Consider the following 17,002-nt stretch of genomic DNA (forward strand, 5'->3'; position numbering starts at 1 on the left):
ATGTTTCGTTGTTTGTGAAAGACAATCTACAACTTGGGAAAATACTTTATTTTCGTTCCTTGTGTTAGTTTTGTTAAAGGATTTTTAAAGAAGGAAGATGTTACAGATTCTAGTATGATTTTCTTGTAGAAAAATAACAACGATCTTCTTTAATTTTATTATTAAATTATGTTAAGTAAAAAATCCTTTGCTTACTTTCCTTGATTGACACACATCAGCGTTATGTATTATTCAAGATGTTAGTGTCTCAAGAAAAGCAATAATCTGATAAATCAAAAACTGATATCGTCATAAATATCATTGGTCCTGTTTTCAAGTTCTCAATCTGTGTCAAAACTGAGAACAATACTAATTAATAAAAACAAAATTATAAAATACCGAATTAGGAGGAAAATTCAAAATGGAAAGTCGCTAATCAAATGTCAAGATCAGGAGATAAAACATATCAATCAAATGAAAATCAGCTGTCACATTCCTGACTTGGTAATTGTAAGCCAGAAACCGTAGTTTTTATGTTTACATTTTAACTTCATATCTTTTAAATATCAATAATTTATCATATAAAGTATATTCACATATTCACAAAATATATCCGTAGAAACTCGTTTTTTAAACATAAACTTATACACATTGATATTAAATACCCCCGGTATGACAATATAAATGTAAAGCTGAGATTTATTCAGTTTAAAAGGACCTGAACGATATTGTTCTGTATTCACGTATTGAGTCACATTTTTATAATGGAGACATTTCTTTTTTTGTTTTATTGAACAATAGTTTTAAAAATACATATCTGACGATCTTTCTCTGCTTTTAAAAAAATCTTCAACTTGGGAAAATACTTTGTTTTCGTCCTGTGTGTGGGTTTCGTGAAGGAATTCGTAAAGAAGAAAAATGTTCAAGATTTTAGAATCATTTTCTTGTCGATAGATAGAAATTATTTGGTTTTTATTATTTGTAAAAATTAAATTCCTTCGCTAGTTCATGGACACATACCAGCGTTATTTATAATTCGGGATATGTAAAGGGTACAGGGTTGGTGTCTCAAGAGATGTAATGACCTGATAAATACAAAAAAAAACATTTAATCATGAATATCATTGGTCCTGTTGTAAAGCCACCAATTGGTCTTAAATCTGAGAACAATACCAATATATATGAAAAAGACAAATCACAAAAATAATGAACTCAGAGGAACATTTAAAACAGAAAGTCCCTAATTGAAGGATATGGAGCTGTTTTTGCTAATCAGCATATTCTGCATGAATTAAGTTTCATTTCAACATTCAGACAATTAATATGAAGCTAGTTTCTTGCTGATCAGTATATTCTGCAATAAGTAAGTCTCATATCAACATTAAGACAATTAAAGACCAGTATTTTTTTTTAAAGTAGACATTGCTAGTTAACTATATGTCATTATATGCAATAATATTTCATCCTACATGAAGTTTTTCTGATTTTAACATGCATGTAAACAGACAATTGTTATTCTTATTCACATTGGACAACATCCCTAATGCGCCTTGAAATGAGGAACTCAAAAGTCACGTGTAAACACAAATTCTCTGTGTAGTGATATTTGACACTTTTCTATGATAAGCAAGTGACTGAGCTTAACCATTTGAGTTAATTCAGAATAAATGTGTAAAATCTATGGAGCTATTAAATGTGTTCAAAGTATAAAATTTTCAAAGAACTTATTGTGTTAGAAATGGGATTATTTACCATGATGAGCCGCATCACAAAATAATACTCGGGGTTTGCTAATTTACGGAAAAAGTAATCCCACTTCGTACCCCGAAAATTTAACCACATATGTCAAAATGTCTCAGCTTCGAAACAAGCCATCACACATATCCAAGTTAACGATATGGACTGAGCTGAGAAAACGTTACCATTACGGCCCATGGAGAAACTAATGCGCATCTGTACCCACATGTTTTACGTGAGTACTGAATGAGAGGCGGATAAGTTATATCTTATACTCTCCTGTGTATTGAATGACAACAGTCAGTCGAAGAAATTGATATTCGAAGATTTATTCAAAGCAACAATAACCCGACCATGCGGCGCACAATTATAGCCAAATGCGACTAATGGGTCCTCAATGTAACAAGAAACTCTCACACCCGCACGCATACTTCAGCTGGTCCCAAAACAAATATTTATACTAGTAGAAAAATAATGGACGTCATACTAAAATCCTAATAATACACAAGAAACTTAAGTTTAAAATCATACAAAACTAACAAAGGCAAGAGGCTCCTGTCTTGCGACAGGCTCAAAATTGCAGCGGGGTTAAACATTGTTCAAAACATTATCAGTTAAATAAATCATCAAACAATTTGGCGACAATGGAAACTACTTCATCTACAGAAATTAATTCAAAGCTCTCACCTGTTTATCTTGTACAAAGTACCTTTAGCAAATTATATTGGTCTATCTCATCGAAACACTCCTTCTACAAATCCAGTATGTCAGAAGATATCATTACATCTAACACCTGTTGTTGTGCCTAATCCTATGTGCACAATTAATACGAAAGACTTTATACAAACAATTTAAAAACAATTATACTTGTAATTATCGCTCTGTTACATTTAAAGCAATACAATCTACCGGTAAGATATGTTTTAAAACTTCCTTTGAAAACGATTTTTAAAGATCTTTTGATGTTGTGAAATAAATCATGTTACACTAGATACTACACGCATGGCTTGTTATTGTATGTTTGGTGAATAAAAAAACAAAACACGGGTACATGTATTACCTTTCTGATGTTGTTGTCAAATTGAAATGTTTGGACTTGCACTAAAAAATAACTATAAGGAATTGCTCTCAAAAACAAATACCTTATTCATAACCTTGTAATATATTCATCTAGTAAATGTTTTATAATAAGTTATGTGCAAGTTATATTTAATAAACTTCACATATGTACAACAAAAATATAGGGAGTTTTCTCTTACCCTAACTTATATAAAAGATAATCCTCAATAGTTTAAGAAAACGTTGACCATTTTATATCTTCTATTTCTCTCTTTACGAACAAAAAAATGATAAAGCATGATGGTATTAACGTATAGTGTACATTATATTTTGACAGCGTATTGTTTTAGTGTCAACACCAATCGTTCAGTTGTGCTGCCAATAGTTATCTACACCCAAGTAAAATAATTTTTTTTAGATATGGAAATCCATAATTGCAGGTTAAAGCTATTTTTTGGTAAATCCTACACCTTTTTCTTACATTATTGGACGATCGAAGTCATGTTCTACGGTGAAGTTTTCAGTAAATAGAACCAAAAAACAGTGGTTTCATGTTACTCTTAAACTCCTGAATGTAGCCGTGAAAAAAATAAACCATTTCAAATACGAATACACACTATAAACTGATATTGAGAAAACCATTATAAGACCAAAAGGTTTACGTGGCCTCTCCAAAACGTCCTAGTTAGATGCAGTCCTTATATATATATGAATTGGGACATACACAATACATTCTGAAATATCTATTAAATGATACGACAACACGAACATGCTAACTTACAATGTTTTCGGTGTGGATGATTTGATTATTCAGCTTTAAACGGTGTTGGTAATGCTCGATAACCTTCCGACCACACGATGTACTTTCAGTATTCGATTTATTGACAGTTATTTGTAACATAAATGCAAAGGTAACTGTAAGGGTTAAAATCAAACTCATATTATGAAAAGCAAACGGCATGGCTAAAATAACAGACAGATAATAGTACACAAGATACAACACAGAAAACTAAAGACTGAGCATCATGAACCCAACCGAAACCTGTATGTGATTTTAAAGTTCTTCTGGAGGGTTAGCAAGCCCTGCTCCACTTTTGGCACCCATTATGATACTCATGTGTTAACAAACCCGGTAAATAGTCTAATTGGATTGAAGGAACATATACATTATCCTCTGTGAAACGGATATTCAATAACAGTCAACCAACTCGTTCTGCCGTCCGTGAACTTTACGACGGAATGATTTTAACTTCACTATTTGGAACTCTTATTAATTGTGTTCGCCATTGTTATATTGTAGTAGTTCGTTTCTTGGTGTGCTACCTTTTAGTGTTGTGTTTCTGTTGTGTCGTAGTTTTGCATTGATATTTGATGTGTTTCCCTCAGTTTTAGTTTGTAACCCCGATTTGTTTTTGTTCTTTTAATCGATTTATAAATTTCGAACAACGGTATAATAATGTTGTCTTGAATTTGTATGTCCGCAATACATTCTTCCAAAGATTTCTTTTCAAATTCTTACTTGATTACTGATCGTAAAACTACACTAGTACGTAGATAAAACGAAATCAAAACTATGCAGAAATTTTTAAATGAATCAATGTGGTCGGATTTTTGCTGTTTATAGTGAATTACAATAATTGACGCATACTTGTAAATTTTTAAAAACACCGTGCATTGAAGATCCCTGTTTATACGTTGGGACGTGTACAGTTAGTGGATCTTCTCACTTATGTTCCTGTTCACCAAGCTTTGCTGGACTTTCATGTGAGGGTTAGAACAAAATAAATAAGCCTTAATGTGAAAAGTAAAATTTTTAGTAAATCCTGACCACGTATTTATAATTTTCTGATAAATTTGTGGTAGTTGGTTCATATCTAAACCATTTAAACTTGAACATTTACATACAAAAAAAGCATCATTATATTTTTCGTCAAATGTCCGAAGCCAATACTTACCGATCGCATTCCAGCTTTCCAATGGCTCATGAATTAAACGATATACAAGTTTTGTTTGTTTACTTTTTATAAACGTATCTATACTTACCATTCCCATCCCCCCTTTTATTTCGTCCAAACAACAGACATTTCTATCTACCTGGTTCACTTTTCCGTCCCATATAAAGTTCCAAATTATATTATTTAGCTCTTTAGTGTATTTATCCGGAATTCCTCGTATTTCGATCTCGTAAGAACAAAGAGAAAGTATCATATTTTTTACTATAAGTGTTTTACCTTTAAATGTAAGCTTCCTACTTTTCCATACATGCGTACAATTTTTAACTTTTTCTATTATTTTTCTCCAAATATCATCGTCATCTATTTCATAACCATGGCATACCCCTAATGTTTTAACATTGCCTGTGATCCATTTGATTTTATCAAATTTAAATCGTTTTCTTTTAGAAGCCCCTAATAGTAAGCCTTTTGTTTTGTCGAAGTTTATTTTAGAACCCGAAGCTTTTTCGTATAAGGACAATATTTTAAAAGTATTTTCTACAGATTTTTCATTTTTATTAAATACCTGGGTGTCATCTGCAAACATACATAATTTGGTTTCTATAAAATTCCCTCCCCCTCCTGGTAATTTTAATCCTTCGATTTTAATGTCACCCCGTATCGCACATGCCATGGGTTCAGCTTGTATGATATACAAGAGAGGCGCTATTGGACACCCTTGCCTAGCGGAGCGAGTAATAGACAAGTATCTGGATACAAACCCATTAGTTTTGATACACGTTGTAGCATTGTATAATAGCATTTTTATCCATGCTCTAAATTTCCCGCCAAATTCAAATTTCTCCAATACAAAATCTATCCATTCCCATTCAACCCTATCAAACGCTTTTTGTTGATCCAAAAATAATATAATTCCTTCTTCATCTTCGTTGTCAATATATTCTATAATGTCCTGAATCATTCGGTTAGCCTCGCTTATATTTCTACCTTTAACAAACCCCTTCTGATCGGTATGAATAATTTTAGGCAATACTATTTTAAGTCTTTCAGATAGAATCTTTGCAATAATTTTATAATCACAATTTAGTAACGTTAGTGGTCTCCAATTTTTTATATTTTCCCTTTCCCCTCCTTTATGTAATAAGGTTAAGACCCCCTTATGTTGAGAGTTACTCAATATAGTATCATTAAAAATTTCTTGTAGTAAACTAAAGAAATCGTCTTTTATTATATCCCAGTATAAAACATAAAATTCTGATATTATACCATCTTCGCCAGGTGATTTGTTTTGTTTAAGTAATTTTAGTACCTTTTCTACTTCAGATATATTTATATCTCTATCTAACATCTCTTCATCTTCCTTACTTACCTTGTCTACAATAAATTGACAAAGTTGTTCGCCCGCTGTTTTGTCCCATCCTTCCGTAGCAAAAAGTTTAGTATAAAATTTTACTTGTTCATTTAAGATTGAATCAATGTAACATTTATACTCACCGTTTTCTGTTTTTACACGTTGCCATAGTTTATTCTGCCCATTTTTCTTGTCTAAATTAAAAAAAGTATTTTGTCGACTTCTCCCCGTCTTCTGCCCATTTAGTTCTTGATCTAATTTTTGCGGAGACTGTTTTTTTAGTATAATATTCCTTAATTTTATTTTCTAATTCTTAAATTTTGTCACATGATTTATTTGATTCGTTTAATTGAAGTTTCAATTTTTCAAGCTGTTTTTCTAAAGCAATGAAATTATTTTGTTTTGATAAACGGTTTAGTTTTTGACTAATTTCCATGGTCAAAAAATTAATTTTTGATTTTGTAACATCCCACCATTCTTGAATGCTATTGAATCGGTTCTTGCTTTTAACCCAATTTTCCCAAAACGTTTTAAATGCATTTGAAAATTCATCAGTCTTAATTGTATTTAGATTCATGATCCACATTCCCGGTCCTCTTTCAATGTCATCTAATTTTATTTTTGAAGTGACTATGTCATGATCACTAAATGGAAATGTGATTATACGTGTGTTTAAAATTTTGCAGCTAAGGGATTTCGTACAGAAAATATAATCTATTCGTGATTTTGAATTGCCTCTTTGAAAACTATACCGTCTATTTGTTGGAAATTTAGATCGCCATATATCATATAAATCAAAATTCAATAGAAGATTTTTCAACTCGTTTAAGCCTGTATCATCATTTTGGTGTGAAGGGGACCTATCTAACTTTCTATCTAATGCACCATTAAAATCTCCTAAAAAAATATTATAATGATCCGTTCCATCATCTGAATACAAGTCATTTTAAAGTCTTTCAGGTTTTCAAAAAAATGTTTCCTTTAAGAACCCTTATTTGGGGTGTACAAATTAAAAATATGGTAAACCGCACTGTTAGTTTTAAATTCACCAATTTGCATTCTACCTTTATCATCTATCCTTGAGATATCAAAGTTCAGCGTAAAATCTTTTTTTAATAAAATTCCCACACCTCTCGATTCGTTTGTACCACAATTCCAAAAACTTTCACCACCCCCCATATTCTTTCCATTCTTTGCTCCAAAGCCAAGTTTGGTCCTTTGTACAATGTGTTTCTTGTAAACAGACAAGATCTATGTTTTGTGAAACAATCCAATTAAAAACTAATGTACGTTTTTTAACATTTCTTAATCCATTTACGTTTATTGATGCTATTTTTATACTCATTGTAGAAGTTTGAAAAGGTAATTTTGTTTACTTCTGGTGTAACCTTCAACGACACGTGAATATCTTTAATTTTGTTTCCAAACAATAGATTTTTGACTTCATGAATAGTAATTACCTTTACGTAATCTTTAACACACACATGTACACTATATACACTACATATCACATATAAGTTGTTTGCATTACCGTATTTGGTTAAACATAACAACCTATCATAAATATTCCATAATTTGACTTGATACTGCTCACCTTTCCTGAAACAGTTATTTTTATACATATGGTATATGAAATAAAAACTGCAGTCGACAATCAATAGAAACAATATACAGATATGATGTTTAAAAGTAGTGGACATATTTACAAATTTTAAAAACTCATACATGCATTTTTTTTTAAATTTTAGGTTTTTTTTTCTTATGAACATAATACAGTTTGATTTGACATATTTTGAGTTAAGCTTTTTTCGATTCAGTATTGGAACGTTTACTCATTCTATCCGCGGAGGAAGGTGTTGTTGTTCCGTCACTTCTCTTTCGTTTTGGGTCCATTGGTGTGTGTTGTTCCTGTACGCACGGTTTCGGAGAATGAAAGAAATCGTCAAGTTTTCTGTTAATACTTAGTGCACCTTACGCACATTAAGATTCAGTTCAAGAGAAGTCCGAGTCTGATGTCAGAAGATGCATATACGGACCCTGCATGGATATAAATCAGATATGATCTGGCGGTTTTTGTCTTTTTTTCAAAATACATATTTTTAATTGTGACTATCTTTAGTTCCGAATCTTTCTATCATTCTATATAATTGATTTAGTTTAAATGAAAATAAGGAACTTGGAATTAAAACACTGTTGAAGAGAAACTACATATTCGGGTTAAATTCACCTCAGTTTGTTAATTCAAGTTTGACATCTAACATTTTAATCCGTAATCCACATTTACCTGACGACCTTAAATTATCAATCGAATATCCTCACACAGGCGACTGAGACAAATATGTTATTTGTAATGGTATTTATCAAAACTAAAATGATTGAAAATATCTTTGTAGAATATGAATTTGCCTAATAAGCGAATAATTATAATACATATATTTCAACATCTTCAATAGAGAGATTACTGATAAGATTTCCAAAATATGTGTACATGTATATTGCGATTAGTGCTATATAGTATGTCAATGATGTTGAATGCCGCTGAGTGTAAAATGTTTGTCAGCTTAAAAAAATATTTTTGACACTGCTGGTTTTAATTTTCTCACTCAAGGATAAATTTTAGAAAAGTTTATAGTTTCTGAATATTTTTAGATTTAATATTTTATCATTATTATTATTTCAAAGTCTCACCACATACAAACATAAAATGAGAATCACAGAACTAAACAATTATCTAAAAAGATAAATGAGAGCCGTATAAGACACAATTGAAAATATAAACAAATTTTTACTCATTTAAATTCAAAATTTACAGTTTCCGTATACTTAATGAAATTAAACATCTTTTTCTTTAAGAGCAAGTGAAATAAAATGCCGTTTCTTTTCAATAAAATATTGTTGATGTTTTTGGCACCTATTGCAGCAACATTGTCGTTATTGAATAAATATATAAAGTGTTCGCTATTTGATAGTTATAAACTAAAATGTTAAGCTTAATGTATCATCATAGGTCTATAATGGTCATTTTAAAAGCACAGGAATATGAAAAAGAAGAAAATGTATGATTTCCAATTAGACAACAGCCCACAAGAGACCAAAATGACAGAGACATTAACAAATATAGGTCACCGTACGGCCTTCAACAATTAGCAATGCCAAATCCGCATGGTCAGCTATATAAGCTATGACAATGTAAATCAATTCAAACAAGAAAACTAACCGCCTTATTCATATAACAAAAAAAAAAATGAACGAAACATAAATATGTAACACATAAACAAACAACAACTACTGAATTGCAGGCTCATGACTTGGGACAGGCACATACATAAATAATGTGGCGGGGTTAAAATTGTTAGCGGGCTCCCTATCCTCCCCCTAGTCTCGGTCAGTGGTATAAAAGTACATGTACAACATAAAAACGAACTATAAGAATCAGTTTAAATAGGCTTAACTCATCAGATGGAAAAAAACATGGAGGGGTAGAGTGTAATATTTGTAACTGGTCGTTAAGCAACCATGAATCATTTAATCTATTCTTTATATTTTCATCTCTTTATTCTGTAATTTAAAGTGCTTATCCCATTATCATCTTTATTTCTGTAAACTCCATTTATTTACTTTCATAGCCTCATATATGTACATGTTCATGGTATTTGTTACAGGAACAATTTTGACAAAAGAAATTACAAAGTTAGTGTCCATATTTTCAGGACATGATAAATGACTTGAATTTAGCTAGAAGTTTTTTTTTCTAAGAAAATCAAGTTTTGAACACACTTATGCTTAATACTCACACTATCAGCCCACTTGTGAACTTTTGCATTTAACCGATTTGAGCTCATGTTATTTAATCTACACCACAAACGAATAATACTTTTCCACTGTTTATATAAAAAATAGGTGGTATGAACCGTAGTGCGGTGATATGAGATTACGTGTACTTGACTCATATTTTCAAAAGTATTTCAAAAGAAATTTATCAAATTCCATTCTATTGTTTTAATTTGTTTTGTTCCTTTAATCAACTTAAGATGTACAAATGTTATTTTTAATAAAAAAAAACATTGACAAGTAACAATTTCATTCGGACAAGTAAGTTTTGGTATGTACTTGTCCTAATGAACAAGTTGATAAAAAAAAGTTATTGTAGAGGAAACTGGTCATTTCGATGGCAGCTGTATGCCACCATATATATACTTCTTTACTGTACCATGATTGCTTTAATATACCAAGGAGAAATTCACTCAATATTGTATTATGCGTCATTATTATATTCACCCTGTGTTTTGTTCCTTAATATCATTAGCGTTTATGATTCTGTTGTGCAGTCCATTTGATTTAAAAAAAGGTTGTTGTGGTATTAGTTGGAATTAAAAATGGTTCTTTTAAGAAACAATCTGGCCATGGTTTTGTCGATTTAAAAAGGTCGTTGTGGTGCGTTATTTCTAAAACATTATAATTGGTATTAGTTGTATTAATAATGGTTCTTGAAAGAAACAATCTGGCTATGGTTTTGTCGATTTAAATGGTCATAGTGGTGCGTTATTTCTTAAACATTATAAATATTTTTAGCTGGAGTTTTAATGGTTCCTAAAAGAAACAATCTGGCGATAGTTTGTCGATAAGAAAAGGTCGTTTTGATGCGTTATTTCTCAGAAAAATACAAATGGTTTTAGTTGGATGTGTTAATGGTTCTTATAAGAAGCAATCTTCCTTATATGACTTATACCGTGTATCATCGTACAGCGGATAATACTCACCAAGCGGGCGTGAGCGATTTTTTTTTTCTTACACAGTAACGAAAATCTTTGTACCTATATCCGCTGTAATGATGATACACGATGACTTAGAACTATCTATAACAAAATATAGAAATATCATAAAACAACAAGTAATAGCTTTTCTAAAAGTCTTGTCGTATTTTAATTGATAATATTGAGATCAGTGGTTTGTGAGTGAAGGTTACTTTTATTGGAATATTGCATGGGCTGACATTTTATTTAATTTTGCTATCAATAAAATGTTAGAATATCACTCTGGAGGTAACACATATCAATATGTGGTATCAAAATTAAGTCCAAAACCTTTCGGCGGGCCTCCTCCGTCATGGTTCAAAGGTGTCGGGCATGGTGATGAATTACTTTATTTTTTTTAACATTACACAGTTTCTGTCACTGGACGAAGACGTGGTACTGAATGATGAAGATAAGGATTTTGAAAGAAAATGATAAGCTATTGGACATCTTTTGCTAAGACTGGGTAAGTCGAAAATGACGATTAAGTTTTTTTTGCAAAAAAGTTCAGCAAGACTTGAAGTCCACTTACAATCATATCTCCTCAGGTACTCCTGAAGTATTTTTTTTCGCATGCATCAGCTTTTAGGTTACTTATGTTGTAAATATAGAACAATGAATCAGCACCTGTACATGGAATATAAATCTCCCAGACAATGAATCAGCACCTGTACATGGAATATAAATCTCCCAGTTGATACGATAAATCGAAGCTTGCATTTCCTATCATGGACTTGTTATTTGAAAGAAAGGTTTCAAACCTAAGGTTTCATAATATGATGGAATTAAAGTAATTCCGCTTACAAAATTTACAGACGGCATGCACCGTGCAATTTGATAACTGTTGGAATATCTGTTTCACAGTTGCTGCGGAACCGTAACTCTTATGGTCCTTTTTATAAATTTTTCATACGCCCGTCTAAGGTGGGACGTATTATTGTGAACTGTTGTCCGTCCGTCCGTCCACACTTCGGTCAATTACTAACAAAAAGCTTCCACAAACTTTGATAACACTTTGTTGAATTATTTATATCTATTGATGTAAGCTCCTCTTTCGATTTTGATCAATTTCAGATTTTTCGTTTCCGTGTTATGAAGTTTTATCCCTAAAATGGGGGGATTTTTAAGTTTTTGGACAATAACTCGAAAATGTTTCCATCAACTTTAATGAAACTTTGGTAAATTGTTTATATCTATTGACGTATGCTCCTTTTCGATTTTTATAAGTTTCAGATTTTACGTTTCCGTGTTATGAATTTTTATGCTTAAAAGGGGGATCCAGTTGTCGGACAATCACTCATAAACCCTTTCACAAATTTTTATGAAACTTAGGTGAATTGTTTATATCTGTTGACTTAAGCTACCTTTCAATTTTTCATCAATTTAAGATTTTATGTTTTTTCAGTTATGAATTTTATACTTGAAAAGGGGGGATTTTCCAGTATTTGGACAATACCTCAAAAACACTTTCCAATTTTATAAAACTTTGCTGAATTGTTTATATCTATTGATGTAAGGTCCCTTATGATTTATATGAATTTTAGATATGACATTTTTGATGTTATGCAGTCTTATTCTTAAAAACAATGAGGCTTTTTTTTCTCCGTTTTTCAAAACCCTCTTTTTTTTCGATTAAATCACAATTTCACATTAGTACATACATGATATGAACATGAATTTTTTTTTCTATGTAGCATTTTTTTTATTTTTTTTTATTTTCAAAGATCAGCTGTTTAGCATGTAATCCTATGGAGCAGTCAATTACAAGACTACAACCTATAATGTCTGGCTAAAGATTATATTAACAACTATGTTTTCCATCCACATTCTTTAATACTAGTGACACATTATTTTATGTTATTGTAGAGTACCATACGGTGGTGATAGGTCGGTACCATGGAAACCATACAATATTGAAGACAAACATTTTCTGAATTTAGACGATGAGATGGCACTAAAAAGTAACTACAAACCTGAAATATTGGACCCTTGGTAAATCCAACTACCAGCTACTGATTTGGAATCAGTGACTACAGACAACGGTCAACGTGATGAATTATGATCATTTTAGTTTCAATGATATTTATCTGTTCTACAGTACTCATTATGTTTTAATACTGAGAAAGCTTTTTATGATAAAACATATGTGTTAAAGGCACAAAGGACTGCTATCAGGATGTTTTTTTTTTTTATCGAGTGCTCATTTGACGTCTATGTAAATAGGAATAATGCTTGATTCCCCAAGCCAACATAAACTGATCCTAATATACTTAAAGTATTCAAATTCTTTATAAAAAGCCATATGTGCAATCTAGTTTTCAATCAGAAACTAGTGTATTGGACATAATCAGCGAGATTTATTGTTACCCACGATTGTCAAACGAATGTTCTGATATCGAGAAATAAGAAAGGTATTATTTGTGAAGAATTTGAATATATAAGTTTAACTCCTCAAAAGAGCATTAAATCCAACCTAAAATCGTGTTGTTCAGTATTTTGAAATAACATGATTGTGGTTTTTCATTTGTCAATTCGGGGCTTTTAATAGTATAACTATGCGGTTTGGGTTTTGCTCGGCATTGAAGAATGACGGATGTTGACTTATAATTTTTAATTTCTGTGAATTTTCGTCACATGTAAAGAGCTGAGAGTTGTTAATTATACACCATCTTCTAATCTGTATATAAACACATAAAGTAGCATGAACTCCAACCTAAACCTTGTTATCTAGGGTTTTGTAATGATATGTGATATAGTTCATTATGCAAAGTACATTTTTTTAGAAGAAAAAAATGCAAAACAAATTGACTGCTAGAAAAAAACGACTATTATTCTTAGTTTTGCACTAAAAGTTTGAGCCGAATGTATTTACTGTTTTAATATAGATATGATATTTCGAATTTAAATATTAAAACGCCAAAAATGTTAAATCTATTTTATTGATAGATTTTTTTTAATCTAAAAAAGACATGGATTTATTCATTAATTTACAAAATCAAATTAAAAGTCAGTAACTCTGAAACTTTTAACTATTTCTCTTTGATTTCACAACTACTTCCTATCATGTTTTGGAACAGAGTTTTCACAAGCATACAGACAAATCTGACAAGTAAAACGTCTGTTAAACTGAATATGGTAAAATCCATTTATCGAACTGTACGGCGGTTTGATGTGCAAAACTTCGTGTTTTATACTGGCTTTATATTAGGTGCTTTGTGTTTCATTTTAATGACATGCGAGTCGTATTATATTCTGTCTCAACAAAACTGATATGCCCTGATAGTTTAACTGTTTTGTTGCGAAACTTATTTCTGTTGTATTAAAATATGAAGTTGTAATTAACTGTACGGTAATAGTCAACACTATTCAATGTTTGTTGTACTGGCGTGTATTAATTTATGTTTTTTTGTGATGTACTTTTATGTTACTGGTATATTGTACATGTTTTTCACGAGCCTTCGACTTTTGTAGCGATTCTACATTCCTGTTGTCGTCGTTTTTCACAAATATTCACTATGTGGTAAAATCTTTTGAAGTTTTAATAACTTTCGATTTCTACAATAATCGAACACAAGCTTGTTTATGATCATAAGACAGTATCAAGAAGTAAATTGTGGTACACAAAATCCATTTTTTTCCGTATTTTACTTATAAATGGACTTCGTTTTTCTGCCAGGAAACATCACATTCACTCTGTAATTAAAGTTTGTAAAATTCTTATAAAATTGCGCTTTGTATTATTGTTTTCATTATTAATTTTCTATAAACTTTTACACGATTTGTTATCTGGAATTAACCAAACTGTGCTTGTACCAGTATTTCACTTATAACGGTTCAAAAGCTTTATTCATGCATGAACTCTGTCATCTAATAAACGAGTTTTTGAGTTATTGTATAACAAACAAAACAAATAGAACGTGTAGTTCAGTAAACTAGTACACATAGATATAGAGATTTGGTTTTGAAATTTGGTTCTACCTGTACAAAACTTATTTTAAAAGAGGGACGAAAGATACCAAAGGGACAGTCAAACTCATAAATCTAAAACAAACTGACAACGCCATGGCTAAAAATGAAAAAAGACAAACAGAAAAACAATTGTACACATGACACAACATAGAAAACTAAAGAATAAACAACACGAACCCCACCAAAAACTAGGGGTGATCTCAGGTGCTCCGGAAGGGTAAGCAGATCCTGCTCCACATGCGGCACCCGTCGTGTTGCTTATGTGATTACAAATCCGGTAAATAGTCTAATTCGGTAGGTCAAATTCATGAAAGGGAAGGGAATTGTAGTTACGACGTGAGGAACATATCCGATCTCATTTGTGAAATGGTTATTCCATAACGGTCAACCAACTCGTGATGGCGTCCGTAAAATTTACGAAGGGATGATTTCAACTTCACCATTTGGAACTCTTGATTTAATAGCTTCCTTGTGAGCAGTAACCCTCTATCAAGAAAATCATGATAGGAAATGCAAGCACGGGAATACCGTATCAATTGAGAGATATATACCCCGTATGCAGGTGCTGCTGGAATGTTGCTACTTAGAAAAGGAAAGTTCACAATTGGAAAGCTGAAATCATCTCTTTTGTCGTAAAGTTTTGTCTTCAACCGACCCTCATTGTCAATTTCTAGATGTAAGTCAAGAGATGAAGCTGACTTAAATGTATCTGTAGTATCCTTTATCTCCAATTCGATGGGAAAGATGCGTTACACATAGTCACCAAATTTTGAATTGTTTAGTGAAAGAACGTCATCTATATAGCGGAAAGTAGAGTTAAAGGATATTGCTAACTTCTTATCTTTCTTCCTAAGAGGTTCCTGCATGAAGTCAGCCTCATAATAATAAAGAAACAAGTCGGCAAGTAGAGGGGCACAGTTTGTTCCCATTGGGATGCCGACAGTCTGTTGAAGAACACGTCCTCCGAACGACGGATGGCACATTTTAATTTTTTGACGGATATCTTGTTAACCAAACTCGGAAATTTAAATTCGATCTTATAAATTAACTTATTCTTGGAGGAAAATTATAATCGGAAAGTCAATAAGCAAATGCCAGTATCAAAGGCTCAAACACATTAAACGAATGGATTACAACTGTCATATTTCTAGCTTGGTACAGGCATTTTCCATTTTTCAAACACGCACTTTCTTGCTTTTCTCGCCTGATTACTTTCCTTGCAATCGTTCTTCTCAAAATTTAATGAAATAAAAGAAAAAATACCGCCATCGACATTGAAATAAACTTTATACTGTTTAAGTTTTGTAATGTTCCGACATAACTAAATGTTAAACAGTTGAGACAAGAAACCCAACGGCCTGATTTATGTATATAAAACAATGAACAAATAAACAAATATAAGAGCAAGTAATCAAAAATAACTACTGGATTACAGGTTTCGGATTTAGGACATGAGATAATATGGCGGGTTATGCTCTACCGTCAAAATCTGGAACAATGGTGTAACAGTAGAACAACTGATTAAATTGTAAAAAATAGTCTGCATAGGACTAGACAAGGTAACAAGGAGTAGAAAAACAACTAATAGAAGGTATCAAGGTGGATGGGGAGGGGCCCTGTGTTTTGTTCCTTATCATTAGCGTTTATGATTCTGTATTCTGTTGTGCAGTACATTTGATTTAAAAAACGTTGTTGATGGTATTGGTTGGAATTCAAAATGGTTCTTATAAGAAACAATCTGGCCATAGTTTGTCGATTTAAAAAGGTCGTTGGGGTGCGTTGTTTCTAAAACTTTATAAATGGTTTTAGTTTAATTTATAATGGTTCTTGAAGGAAACAATCTGGCTATGGTTTTGTCGATGTAAAAAGGTCGTTGTGGTGCGTTATTTCTAAAACATTATAATTGGTATTAGTTGAATTTATAATGGTTCAAGAAAGAAACAATCTGGCTATGGTTTAGTAGATTTGAAAAGGTCGTTGTGGTGCGTTATTTCTAAAACATTATAAATGGTATTAGTTGAATTTATAATGGTTCTTGAAAGAAACAATCTGGCTATGGTTTTGTCGATTTGAATGGTCATAGTGGTGCGTTATTTCTTGAACATTATAAATACTTTTAGCTGGAGTTTTAATGGTTCCTAAAAGAAACAATCTGGCGA

This window comes from Mytilus trossulus, chromosome 8 (assembly GCF_036588685.1).
Source record: "Mytilus trossulus isolate FHL-02 chromosome 8, PNRI_Mtr1.1.1.hap1, whole genome shotgun sequence".
In the NCBI taxonomy this organism is placed as follows: Eukaryota; Metazoa; Mollusca; class Bivalvia; order Mytilida; family Mytilidae; genus Mytilus; species Mytilus trossulus.